Source organism: Marmota marmota, unplaced genomic scaffold (genome assembly GCF_001458135.2).
Source record: "Marmota marmota marmota unplaced genomic scaffold, marMar, whole genome shotgun sequence".
Lineage (NCBI taxonomy): Eukaryota > Metazoa > Chordata > Mammalia > Rodentia > Sciuridae > Marmota > Marmota marmota.
Window position 1 is genome coordinate 1,763,192 of NW_026000172.1, and position 12,586 is coordinate 1,775,777.

Genomic DNA, 12,586 nt, shown 5'->3' on the forward strand with positions numbered 1-12,586 from the left:
CGGGCGGGTGGCGACGGGCTCGGCTCGGTCGCCGCGGGAGCCGGGAGGCGGGAGCGGGGCGGGGCCGGCGCGAGAGGCGGACGGCGGGGTCTCCGCCCTCGTCCCTGGAGGCCCAGGTCTCCACCGTTCTCCCTCCGCTTTCCGCTAAGGCGCCGACCTCGCTGACCTGTGCCAAGCAGTCTGAGCTTGAAGGCCTCCTGCCCCTGGGAGGTGCCCAGGGCATGGCGGTGACCCACTGTGTCAGCTGGAGAGGTTCGGAGAGGCCGGAATTCTCCAGGTCCTACAGGACGGCTGCTGGGGCTGACTTAACTGGGGGACACTGCGTCACTTCTCTTCTGTTTGAGCAGTGGCCGAGGTGACCAGCCTGGTGACCAGGGTTCAGCTGGACCTGGAAGCAGGCACGGCCATCCTGACTGTCACACAGGAAGATGAGGGAGGGAGAGGACTTGGGAGCTGGAACGCTGGAGGGGCCCCCAGCTCTGCCTGGGGTGGAGCTAGGTCAAATCTAGGCCCTGAGTCCCCAGGACTAGCTGATGGGGTGTGCCAGGACCCGCCCTGCCCCTGCACCCAGGGAGATCCAGCCTGGTGGGCACACTGTAGTTCGACCTGGCTTGCGGGTGTTAGAGATGGCAGGGCTGAGAGTGGGGAGGCTGTCCAGGGAGACCTGGTGAGTGATGACCTACAGGGGAGAAGATGGCTGGGAGGGCTGCAAGGAGGGGACCATCTGCAGGATCAGCTGGACAGGCCTGTGAGGGACCAGGGGAAGAGCTTGCATATCCCAGAAGGGATGGCCTGTCCCTGGAGGGCTAAAGTAGGCAGTGGGTGGGGACATTGTCACCTTCCCAACCCACTCTTGCTCATTGCTGGTGACCAGCATCACTGACCTAGGGACAGGGTTCAAAGTCTGGAAGGGAAGAAGAAAGGGGGTGCGTGCACTGAGTGTGGGCTTCTGACGGCTCACACCTCCCCTGTATTGTCGTGGCCCAGGAGCGGCTGATGAGGCCTGGTGCACACAGAAGCCCAGGGAGATCGATGGTAATACTTTGGGAAATTAAGGGGAGCCCGCTGGGTACGGTGGCATACATCTGTCATCCTAGCGGCTTGGGAGGCTGTGACAGGAGGATCGCAAGTTCAAAGCCAGCCTCAGCAACAGCGAGGCACTAAGCAACTCAGTGAGACCCTGTCTCTGAATAAAATGCAAAATAGGGCTGGGGTGTGGCTCAGTGGTTGAGTGCCTCTGAGTTCAGTCTCTGGTACAAAAACATAAAATAAAATAAAATGAAGGGGAGCCAGAGGTGGTGGTGTGTGCTTGTAATCCCAGCAACTCGGGAGGCTGAGGCAGGAAGTTCTCGAGTTTGAGACCACCCTGGGAACTTACCAAGACCCTGTTTCAAAAGAAAATAAAGAACTGTAGAACTGGGGCAGTGTAGTTCAGTGGTAGAGCACCCTTGCATTCCCACCAACACTTGCCGCTTTCTGTTTTGTGCCCATCCTTGTGGGTGTCCTTTTGTGCCCATCCTTGTGGGTGTCAAGTGGCATCTCGTTGTGGTTTGGATTTGCATTTCCCCAGTCATTAAGGAGATTAGCTTCTTTGCATGTCCCTCTTGACCATTTGTATTTCTTCTTCATATGTCTATTTAAAACATTTGTTGCTTACTTCTGGGTGCAGTAGTGTACAACGGCCGTTCCAGCAACTCAGGAGGCTGAGGCAGGAGGACTGCAAATTTGAGGCCAGCCTGGGAAATTTAGTGAGACTCTAAACAACTCAGCAAGACCGTGTCTCAAAATAAAACAGGCTAGGGGTGTGGCTCGGTGGTCAAGCCCTTCTGGGTTCAATCCTCAGTATATATACACACACATACACATAAACATGCATGTTTATATTTTATATGCTACTCTTTCTACCCACTCTCTCTCATGGGTTCCTGAAAAACAACTTTCTCACTGAATGGCTAAGAGTCACTTCTTGTCCAGGTATTGGCAAGGATAAGGTGCTCCTGGATGCATTAGTCAAGGAAACACTTGCTCTCCTGATTAATTAAGTCTTAATGATTTACTTCTTAACGATTAGGCCTTAATGATTTGACTCCATCCCAATGCCCTGGCTCCCTCTGCACCCTCCAGTGGCTGTTCCAGGGCTGGAGCGAGTCTGTTCCCCTCATCTGCAGCCCAGGCTCTTTCTGTCTTGCCGCTCTCCACCCTTAACTTGAGGCTTCAGGGACTACTGTGCATAGGGAAGGGAGAAGAGTGGGTGGGTGGAGCCTTTCTCTGTCTACTCTTCCATGGCCAGGGCTCAGTCACCTGTAGGGGTGCTGTCAAGTGGAGCTGAGTTGGGGCTGGGGATGTGGCTCAAGCTGTAACGCACTCGCCTGGCATGCGTGCAGCCCGGGTTCGATCCTCAGCACCACATACAAACAAAGATGTTGTGTCTGCCGATAACTAAAAAATAAATATTAAAAAAAACTCTCTCTCTCTCTCTTTAAAAAAAAAAAAAAGTGGAGCTGAGTTGGAAAGGGAGAGACCTTGGTCTGCACACGCCCAGTGAGGATCACACCATCAGCCATGCGTCTCACTGGGTTATTTTGGAGTTAGGTGAGACCCAGGGTTCGCTTTGTGTTCGCTGGCTGATCTCCAAGGAGCCAATGCAGAGGGGGACACAAGGACCATTTTTATAAAAACCGAGGTGGCGTCTCACTGTGTGTCCAGGCTGGTCTTGGACTCCCAGGCTCAAGTGATCCTCCCACCTCAGCCTCCGGAGTCTCTGGGACTCAATGTGCATGCTACTGTGCCTGGCAGTGTCCCCTTCACATGGGAGCAGTTTGGAAAGGCACTGAAGATCTTTCAATAGATCCACTAATTGAGGTGGCCATAAAATTTGGTGAGTGGGGCCAGGGGGCCAAAGCACAGCATGAACCTTTCCTGTGACTTCCAAGTGTGCTGCTCGTCATCCATCCAGGTGGACGACCTGAACCTGGAGCTGACCATTTGGTTCTCACAGGGTGCCTTTTCCTTTGGGCTATTACACGCTGTGACTCTGGTGGCCCAGCCACGTGGCCCAGCCACCCTTGTGCCCCCTGCCCTCCCAACCTCCTGATCTCTGCCACGTGCCAGGACCTACTCCGGCTTCTCTGCAGCTGGCGTGTGTGTGGTGCAGTCAGTGTTGGGGCGCCGGGACCTTGGCAGGGCGTCTCCGGAGCCCAGGGAGCCGGCTGGTTCAAATGCTCTCCGGCTCGTTCTCATGCTCTCCTCTCTTACGTTGTGCTTTAGGGTTTGTGCTGATTTGTTTTGAAATCGTGGGTGCAGGTTGGACATTTTGTCTCAGGATTTCATTTCAGGGCAGTAAAAATGCTCTGGTAAGAATGGTCAAGTCAAAGGTTCTGGTCTGACAGGTTGGGATGGGTGATTCCCAGGGGGCTGCGGGGCTTGCAGCGGCTGGCTGACAGGCCCACAGGGGGCGCTCTTTCAATAGCTGTGGAAGGACCACAGAGGGAGGACCAGCCGGTGTAAATGCTTTAGTGCACAGTGGTGGCTCAGGGTAGATCTGTGCGTGTGCCAGACCCTGGGGCCAGCACCCAATGAATGAGTGAATGAATGAATGAATGAATGAATATTAAAATAGTGTGATCAGAAAACACCCAGAACATAAATCTAGTTTAGATTAGTCTCAGAACACTCTGAACTCTGAAGTCAAAGCTTTTGGAGCTGCTGTTCATTTTCCACTTGGAAATCTCACACTTAATGCTAGACCAAGTCAAAGAAAAACAGTATATACCACTTTTTCTAGTCTTATTAGGAAAGTGCTAGAAACACCAAACACATGGCCATCAAAGGGAACCCAAATGGAAGAAAAACATTGAATAACCTCCTCAAGTAAAGGGCTAATGATTCCACTGTCACCAATAAGAGAAGTGAAAGTAGGAGCCTCTTACTCAGAAAATCACATTAGGGGGCAAAGAAAGGAAAATCATGTCTCTTGAAAGTTTATTTATAGTTGGGCATTTTTCTCTTGAAAATCATGTGTCTTGAAAGTTTTATGGACATACCTGTAATCCAAACTACTGGGGAGGCTGAAACAGGAGGATCACAAGTTTGGGGCCAGCGTCAGCAAATTAGTGAGATCCTGTCTCAAGATTTAAAAAAAAAAAGGTGGGGGGGCTGGGGATGTCTTTCAGTGGTCAAGTGCCTCTGGGTTCAATTCCCAGTACTGGGGAAAAAATTTTCCAAGCTGGAGAGCTGAGCAGGGAAGCCAGTGGAGACTGCTTGGCTGGTCTACCCCTGTCAGAGGCTCAGGTGTGGCTCCATATTCCAAAGTCAGGTGTTCACAGATACTTCACCACTTCCCCAGAGGTATGGAGTCTACTTTTATTTTTTCCAAATTAATTTTTCGATTTTATTGCCTTTACTCAAAAATGTTGAACAATATATGAAAAAGAATATTCAGGATTTTTTAAATTACCTAAAAAAATGGAAGTGCCTTATCAGTTCCCATCAATTCCAGGCCTGGGAGTGAGCCTCCTGTGAGAAAGAAATCATTCAGATGAGGTGAACTCTGTCTGTCCTCTCGGTGAGGCCTGTAATGGCTCAGAGGTGGGCGGAGTGCCCAGCGTATGAGGCCCTGGGTGGGACCCCTAGCAGCACCAAGGAAAGGCGGCCAAGGACAGGGTCATCAGCCCTTTCCCTGGGGAGCCTATTCGACCTGCTTGAACCCGAATGGAGACCAGTCTGGGCAAAACAACAGGACTCGGCTTCAAAAACAGCAACGCACACAGCAGGCCTTGCCAAAGGTCCCTCACACCCCAGGGCAGGGGTCGGCAAGGGTCCCTCACACCCCAGGGCAGGGGTCACCTAGGATCCCCTCACACCCCAGGGCAGGGTCACCAAGGATTTCTTCAAACTCCAGGGCAGGCTTCCCAAAGGGTCCCTTACACCCCAGGGCAGGCCTCGCCAAGGGTCCCTCACACCCCAGGGCAGGGTCGCCAAGGGTCCCTCACACTCCAGGGCAGGGTCGCCAAGGGTCCTTCACCCCCGGGGCAGGGTCGCAAGCATTTTCTTTCCTTTTTTCAGAGGCACGAGCAGGTTTACTTAGGATAGTGGAGACCTAGTCCAGGGAGAACGGGGCCATCTCAAGAGGGAGGACTCTACTCTGGAGTACAGAGAGGAAGGCGCCTTCCGGGAGAGCGGAGTTGGCCTCTAGGGGGCAAGAGGGCAGGCTGTCGCTGAGGACCGCCCTGGGGCTTCTCCTGGAGCTCTCTGTTTTCCTACACAGCGCAGTCTGTGCCTCTGGCTGGCGCTCACTGTGTGCCAAGGACCCTGCGGGTCCTGCACCAAGTGCCCCCTGTTCTCTGGGACTCCTTGGGCCCTTCTTCAGAGATGTCTTCTCCTGGGACATCTCTGGTGTGGTCCACATGGGGACCTCTGGAGGCCCTGACTTGGCCTCGTGAAACTGGCCTACTAGTTTAAAATCAAAACTTGGAGACCAAACCCAGGGAATGAAAGGGCTAAGGAAAAGCAGCCCAGGGGTTGGCCCTGGCCCTTTAAGGTCGGCCAGGACCTAGGACATCATGGACCCCCTAAGGCCTTGTGACTTCAGGGAGTCGCCCTACCTCCCAGTCAGGTGGATTGTGAGGATCCCTGGGAACAGGAAGCCAACATGTGCACATTCTGCAAAGAGGAGGGTCAGAGAGGGAAATGCTCCTGATTATTCTAAGGGGGCCATGGGTGCTCAGTCAGACCCTGCCCCATCCTGGTGGCTGGCACTACTGATGGGGGAGGGCAGCAGAGCCAAAAGGCTCTTCACAAGTCCCCAAGCATGACCCCTGAGCAACCTCAGCCACCCTTAACCGTAGGTAGGAACCAGTCAATTTTTTACCAACCTGGCCTTAAATACCTGGAAAGCATTTTCTTAAAGGGCCATATTTTTTCACCTTTGTGGGTCTGGTCTATTGTAGCTCTGAGGTGACCGCATGAGTGTGGCTGTGTCCCAGTGTAACTATCTACAACAACAGGCAGAAGCCAGCTTTGGCCACGGGCTGCAGTGGGCCCACCCCTCACATCCCTGGGGAATGTATTAGTTGGCTTACTATTGACCATGAACGTCCAGTCCATGAATTTGAATGTTACTTTTATTTATCTTAATCATTAACACATATAACGGGCTTCACGAGGACACTTCCACCAGGGCACAGATCAAGCTTTGGTCATGCCCACCTTCCTGCCCCTCGTGCCCTGCCTCCTCCCTCTGACTGCCTTCCTAAATCCTAATAGCTCCTCTTCTACTTTCAGGGCCTCCCCCGCTTCCCCCAGTTTCCACATAGGAGAGGAAATGTGCAACAGTCGTCTTTCTGTGTCTCCTTGATTTTGCTTAACAGGAGGTCTTTCAGTTCCATCCATTTTCTGCAAATAAGAGGATTTCATTCTTTTTGTTTTTTCCAGTACTGGGTATTGAGCCCAGGGTGCTCTACCTCTGCACTGTAGCCCCAGCCCTTTTAATTATTATTATTATTTAATTTTGTGACCGAGTCTTATTGAGTTGGTGAGGCTGGCCTCCAACTTGTGGTCCTCCTGCCTCAGGCTCCTAAGGACCTAAATTTACAGGCATGAGCTACCATGGCCCGCTGACCTGGTTCCTCTCTACATACTGAATAATGCTCCATTGTTAGGCCATATTTCCTTTATCCATTCATCTGTTCATGGGCACCTGGGTTATTGTGTGTGGGTGTCTCTTTGTATGCTGACCTCATTTCCTCAGATATGTGCCCAGCAGGAGTTCTGTTTTTATTTTTGTGAGGAATCTACATCCTCTTTGCACTAATTTACATGCCCACCAACAGTGTTGAGGGCTTCTTTTTCTGTGCAACCTCATCAGGACTGGTTATTTTTTGCTCTTTTGCTAACAGGCTGAAAGTTAAAAAGTTGCAAGTGACCTTTGGTAGGGATTCAGGAGCTTTGATCCAGGAGAGAAGCCCATCTCAGTGTTCTGCTGCCCACAGGCCACCCATCATTTTTATATCTAAATTAGCACATTTATTTCAGCATAAATCTGTTGACCATCCTGCTGGGCCCTTTTTCTTTGTGCACAAATGCAGGAGTGGGAGGAAGGGAATGTAGGGCAGGATCGGGGTGACTGATAGACAGTAGAGAGGGCTGGGGTGGAGGGTCAAGCTTGGTTTAGGTCCTTCAGCGATGGGAGGTTATGAGTCTGTCTGGAGTGGTATCTACATACACATGTGCATATGTGTCTATATTATTTTACACAGTTCAAAATGTTCTCTGAGAAATGGGTCTAAAATCAGCTCCTTTTCTGGAATCATTATGGGTTGCAGACTTAGCTACATGTGTGTAGCTCTGCTTGAGCAGATTGGAACCCTCTTCCGCCTCCTTCATCTTGACCTTGAGCCCTGCTCCTTTGCCAGACAGAAATCTGAACCTGGCTCCATACTTCTGCTGCCCTACCTTGGGCAAGAGGCTGCCGATCTGGTCTCACAGATCTCTCAGGAGTCACACTGACCTCCAGGCATTTTGAGGATGGGGTCAGACGGTGTGTAACACACTGGACTGTCACCGCACCACCTGTGGTCACTGAGCACAAGCTCTGCTTTCCAACCCCAAACATTCCAGGCATTTGGACACTGAAGAGCTGAGCACTCAGGATTCTGGCACAGGGAACATGCAGTCTGTGGGACAGAAAAACAAACAGAATGGGAAATTGTGCTACTTGTCAAAGGACGAAATGACAACGATTTAGTTTAAAGATCTTAATTCATTTTCCGCTCTATTCTAGAATGTCTCCATACTTCCTTCTGTAAGGGACTGGCGAAAGGTCAGAGGAAGAGACCACCAAGAGACTGACTTCATGCAATAAGCAGAAGGGGATTTTTATTGAGGATCCGATTCAGCGCGCTGAGGCTCCAGGCTCACTCAGGAAGGGAGAGCAGCCCAGAGCCCAGAGCAGGGGTTGAACAATGCTTAAGTACACTTTTTGGGGAGGGCGGGGGCTTTGCATACATCACAGTCTCCTTTAACAAATCACCTTACACCGCGGGAAAATCAAACAACAACTCCTAGACTTGATTAGTACATTCATTGGCGGGAACAGGTCAGGCTGGAGTGATAGGTCATTCCTAAGGAGGGGGTTACATTCAAACTGATTGGTTTGGGCCTTGAATGCCTACGTGACAAGTTGCACAGGGTCCTAGGCTATAAATCAACTAAATGGCCAGTAGGGCATTGTCTTAACTGCCTCAGGAATTTAACCCAGGCTTTGCAGTTTAGAAGCAGGTTTACAATGCCTGGTCCTTTACATTTTAACTCAGGCTTTGTAGCTTAGAAACTTTACCCTTTCACTTCCATAAAGTTGAGGACCCACAGAATAGAAGTGGTTTTACTGACAGAGAAAGGCCAAAGAGAGCAGAAACAACAGAAAAAGCAAATTGAGCCTTTCAAAGTTACTTTCCTTGTGAAGTGGGGAAGAATAATAGAAAAATAATGGACGTGGCTAACACCAGACTATTTTGGGTTGCTCTGCCTAAGGATGTAAGGCTGCCAGGGTGAAGGTAGAGCAGACAGGGTCCTAAACTTGAGCCAACCTGCCTGGGAGAGTAAACTCCTTTCCTGGTTTTAGGAGGGCAGAGAAGCAGCTCAGTTTGGGTTTGATGACAAGGAACTTCAGCGCAGGTGACTCCCCTTTGTTGATTAGTCTGGTTTTGGGGACCCACTGCAGGAGGATCCTTGTCCAAAACAATGGTCTTTGTAAATTTTATTTAACAAATCAATGAGCCTGGTGAGGAAACAGGGGCTCAGGTGAGATTCCAGGTTGGAGTGTGTGGGTACACGTGTGGCTGTGTGGTTATGTGTGGAAGATGCATGTGTGTGTGTGTTTGCATGCAGAGTTTGCTTGTCTTGCTATTTAGTGTTCCACACATTCAGTTCTGCTCTACCCTACCTGGAAGGAATAGATAGTCAGCAGCTCCTACAGCCTGAGCCACCCGTGGGAAGCCATGTCCAAAGCATGCGGGTGGCGAGGGCTGGGACCCAGGCCTTCCTTCCTCCTGAGCCCCTCCCTGTCTGTCTCTCCCTCCTCCTTCCAGCCTCTCCTCCTGGGTCAGATTTCTGGCAGAGATGGAAGGCTCAGTCCTGGGCTCTTTGAATTCCTGGGAGGATGAGCTAAGTTCCAGAAATTTCCTTTCCAAACACCCGGGCCCCTCTGGCCCTGACCCAGCCCTCAGTCCTCAGTCTGATGGGGACAGCCAGCTCCAGCCTTGATGTGGACCCACGGGAAGCTCTGCAGATGGTTGGGAGCCCAGCTAAAATGGGCACCAAGTTGTTACTCTTCTGGGAGGGCTGACCTGGGCCCTCCTAGAAAGCACCTAGGGAACGTTTCCCATGTTCACACATGCTCTAGACTCAGCAGAGCACAGAGCCTTCCCAGATTTCCCCCTGAATTGCTCCCTATCCCAGTCTTCACCCCAGCCCCGACACAGCCTGCCTTGGACACAAGAAGCCTTATTCAGGCTCCTTTCCGCTGTCAGCCATCACCCCCCTTCCCAGTTTTCCACAACTGTGTTCCGAGAGAGAATTTTCTTCAAAGCTTAAATAATAAAAGCTGAATTAAATGTATCTATTAGAAACTAACACTTCCCATAAATAGGAAGTGATTGTTAATTTGAAAACCAGGAAAAGAAAAACTGAGGTCAGAGAGGAGATCTTCAGTGCTCCAGGGGATTCAAGGTTGGCCAGCACTGGAGGGAGACTTTATGTCTGAGGGCTCGAGGAGGACAGACTGGATGGGAGGACAGACTGGACAGCGGCAACCTTCCTACGTCATCCCATGTGGTTTGATGTGTCTGTAAATTACCTGAATGAATATTTGTAAACTGATGGGATCTCAGAGGACCTTGGCTAGTCATCCCTGGCTCTTCTGGGCCCCAGGCCATGAGTCCTCATTGAATAAAAGGGGACAAGACTATACCACCTTGCCTATCTTGCTAGGTTCTCCTCAGGGACAAAGGAAATCAGATGGTGATCTAAAAATCACAGGAGCTCTGAAGGGTCAGTCAGGCATAATGGGTAGGAGCAGGAGCCCCTGGGGGCGCATTTTGTAAATTCATGATGGAAGACCTGTGTTGGTCTTCCCAGTGTTGGGGTGGAGGGGGCTGCTGGCGTTTAGCAGATGGGGGTAGGGATGCCGGGAGTTCTGCAAATGCATTGATCTATACCTAGACTAATGGTTAAATGACAGCTCCCACCCCCGTCGGCCCTCTGGCGCCCCCTATAGGCAGAGACGAACATCAAGCCACCCGGCGAACCAGACCCTGGGCCGCCCAGCTTCTCAGAGCAATGAAGCCACTTGGATCTAAGAGTGGTAACTTCAGCTCAAGGTGAGCTGCCCGCCCTGCCCAACATGAGCCCAGATGGAGCTCAGTTACACATCAACGGCTCCCTCCCTCTCTCCTCTTTCTTCCTCTTTGTCTCTATTTCCTGCTCTGCTGTATCTCTATACCTAGACCAATGGTTAAATGACAGGTGAATGTCTACATTTTCTTATTGATTTGTAGAAGTTATTTGTCTAGTAGGACTATCTTGGTCAAAGCCAAATCAGGAGATCAAAACCACACCAATAATTTAAGAAGAGAAAATTAAATATGAAGAACTGTTAGCTATAAAAGATGGCTAGCTACCAAAAGGGTACAAAAGTCTATTGCACATGCCTATAATCTAAGCTCCTTGGGAAACTGAGATAGGAGGATCTCAAGTTTCAAGGCCAGCCTCAGAAACTTGGCAAGAACTGTCTCAAAATAAAAAATAACAAAGGGCTGGGAGTGTAGCTCAGTGGTAGAGCAGCTCTGGGTTCAATCCCCAGTGCCAACAAATGCCAGGTTTCTTTTCTGACTAAAACGCTCAGGGATTACTCCAGTTGAACTGGGCTGACTGGGCTGCACAAAATAACCACACAAGAGACACAAACACCTTTTTCTTTGGGGTCGCTATGACGGCTCCTCTGACCTTAAGGGTCCACAGAAAGAGAGAGAGCCCACATGAGCTGACCCCCTTTTATTGAGGAGAAGCTATTCAAATGAGGCAAGGGCTCAGGTTTCAGGGGGCTGAGTCTATCTTCATGATGTCCACTGTCAGCAGGTTGACTGACATCTGGGTAGGCCACACCCGAGGGCACAGTAAGAGAAGGGGACATATACAAGGCACTTCCATGAAGATTCTAGCTTAAACAGGGCAAGGGATTATATTACAAAGGAATAGGTGAGCATAGCTCCACCCATGGGGCTGTAGTAAGACACACCCAGGGACGAAGACACAGTCACTCAACCCTGGAAGAGCGGGGCAGTCTAGCAGCATGGGTGCCTGATGCCACACCGCCCAGTAGGGGAGTTAACTCAGTCACATGCAAGGTTGGTCTCCCACAAACACACACACACACACACACACACACACACGGGACAAAGAGCACAAGAGGGCTCTGAGGCAGGGTGGCAAGCTTTTCCTGCCAAGGTCTGGGCGGCAGACATTGGGGCTTTATGGACAAGAGGCACTATCAAGGATACATGTTCCTATAGCAACACAGAAAACAAGCGTCTACTGTCAGGTAGACTTAGAACAAAGCAGCCCACGAGGGAAAGGAACATCAATCAGGTGCCTACAGAAAGCCTGTCAATCAGCGGGATCTCCTGACTAGCACCTGTCAATCAGCAGGACCCCCTGGCCAATCCTGGAGTTCAGCCAGCTCCCCTGACCAACTCCAGCAGGACAAGGGACCCTAAAAATCCCTTTTCCTGTCCAAAGCCCTTCCCTTCCTGCCTAAGCCCCATAAAATCCCAGTCCAGTCAAGTTCCCATGCAGTTTCTCCTCAGTCCCTTCTCCTGTCCACTCTATCAGTCTGATTGAGTTCCGCTCTGGTGAGTCTCAATAAAGGCTCGTTCATCAGCCTTTTAAAATCTGCCTCCTTGGGCTGGGGATGTGGCTCAAGCAGTAGTGCGCTCACCTGGCATGCGTGCGGCCTGGGTTCGATCCTCAGCACCACATACCAACAAAGATGTTGTGTCCGCCGAGAACTAAAAAAAAAAAAAAAAAAAAATGAGGGGAAGGGTGGGATGTCAAATAAAAAATAAAAAATAAAAAAAATCTGCCTCCTCTTGGTCGCCCTGTGTCCTGATCTCACATCTACAACATTTTTATTGATGGGATCCAGAATAAAATATTGAGTACATGTTTTGGAATGCTGTTCAATCAATGAGGACTGGTTTAACATTTTGCTTAGTTGAGGTCCAGGTGTAAAACCCATCCTCAGCTCAAGGGCAGTGCAGAAGCTGGAGTGGACTGATGGCTTTAAGCCCTACCTGTGGGGCTGGGCACGGTAAGCAAGGAAGGACTGAGAAGGAGGGCATCTCCCTGATGACTGGGAGTCAGGCTCTGCAGAGAGAACCGGGCCCTCAGCCCAACAGTACAGACTTGTTGAGGGCACAGGTGGGAGGTTGAGGCCACACTCCTCTAGAGAGATCTGCTCCAACCTGGGCAGCAAAGCTGGTCCTCCCAGCTCCCACCCCCGTCGGCCCTCTGGCGCCCCCTATAGGCAGAG

General features: G+C 50.9%; 1 long non-coding RNA gene across 1 annotated transcript; it reads right to left on the reverse strand.

The window, feature by feature from the left end:
* Positions 1-6,104: 6,104 nt before the first annotated feature.
* LOC125611922 lies at positions 6,105-7,670 on the reverse strand. The gene is made up of 2 exons (XR_007342160.1): positions 7,453-7,670; positions 6,105-6,393 (listed from the first exon to the last, which is right to left on the reverse strand). It is a non-coding gene; the product is annotated as an uncharacterized LOC125611922 (long non-coding RNA).
* Between the last annotated feature and the right edge of the window lie 4,916 nt (positions 7,671-12,586).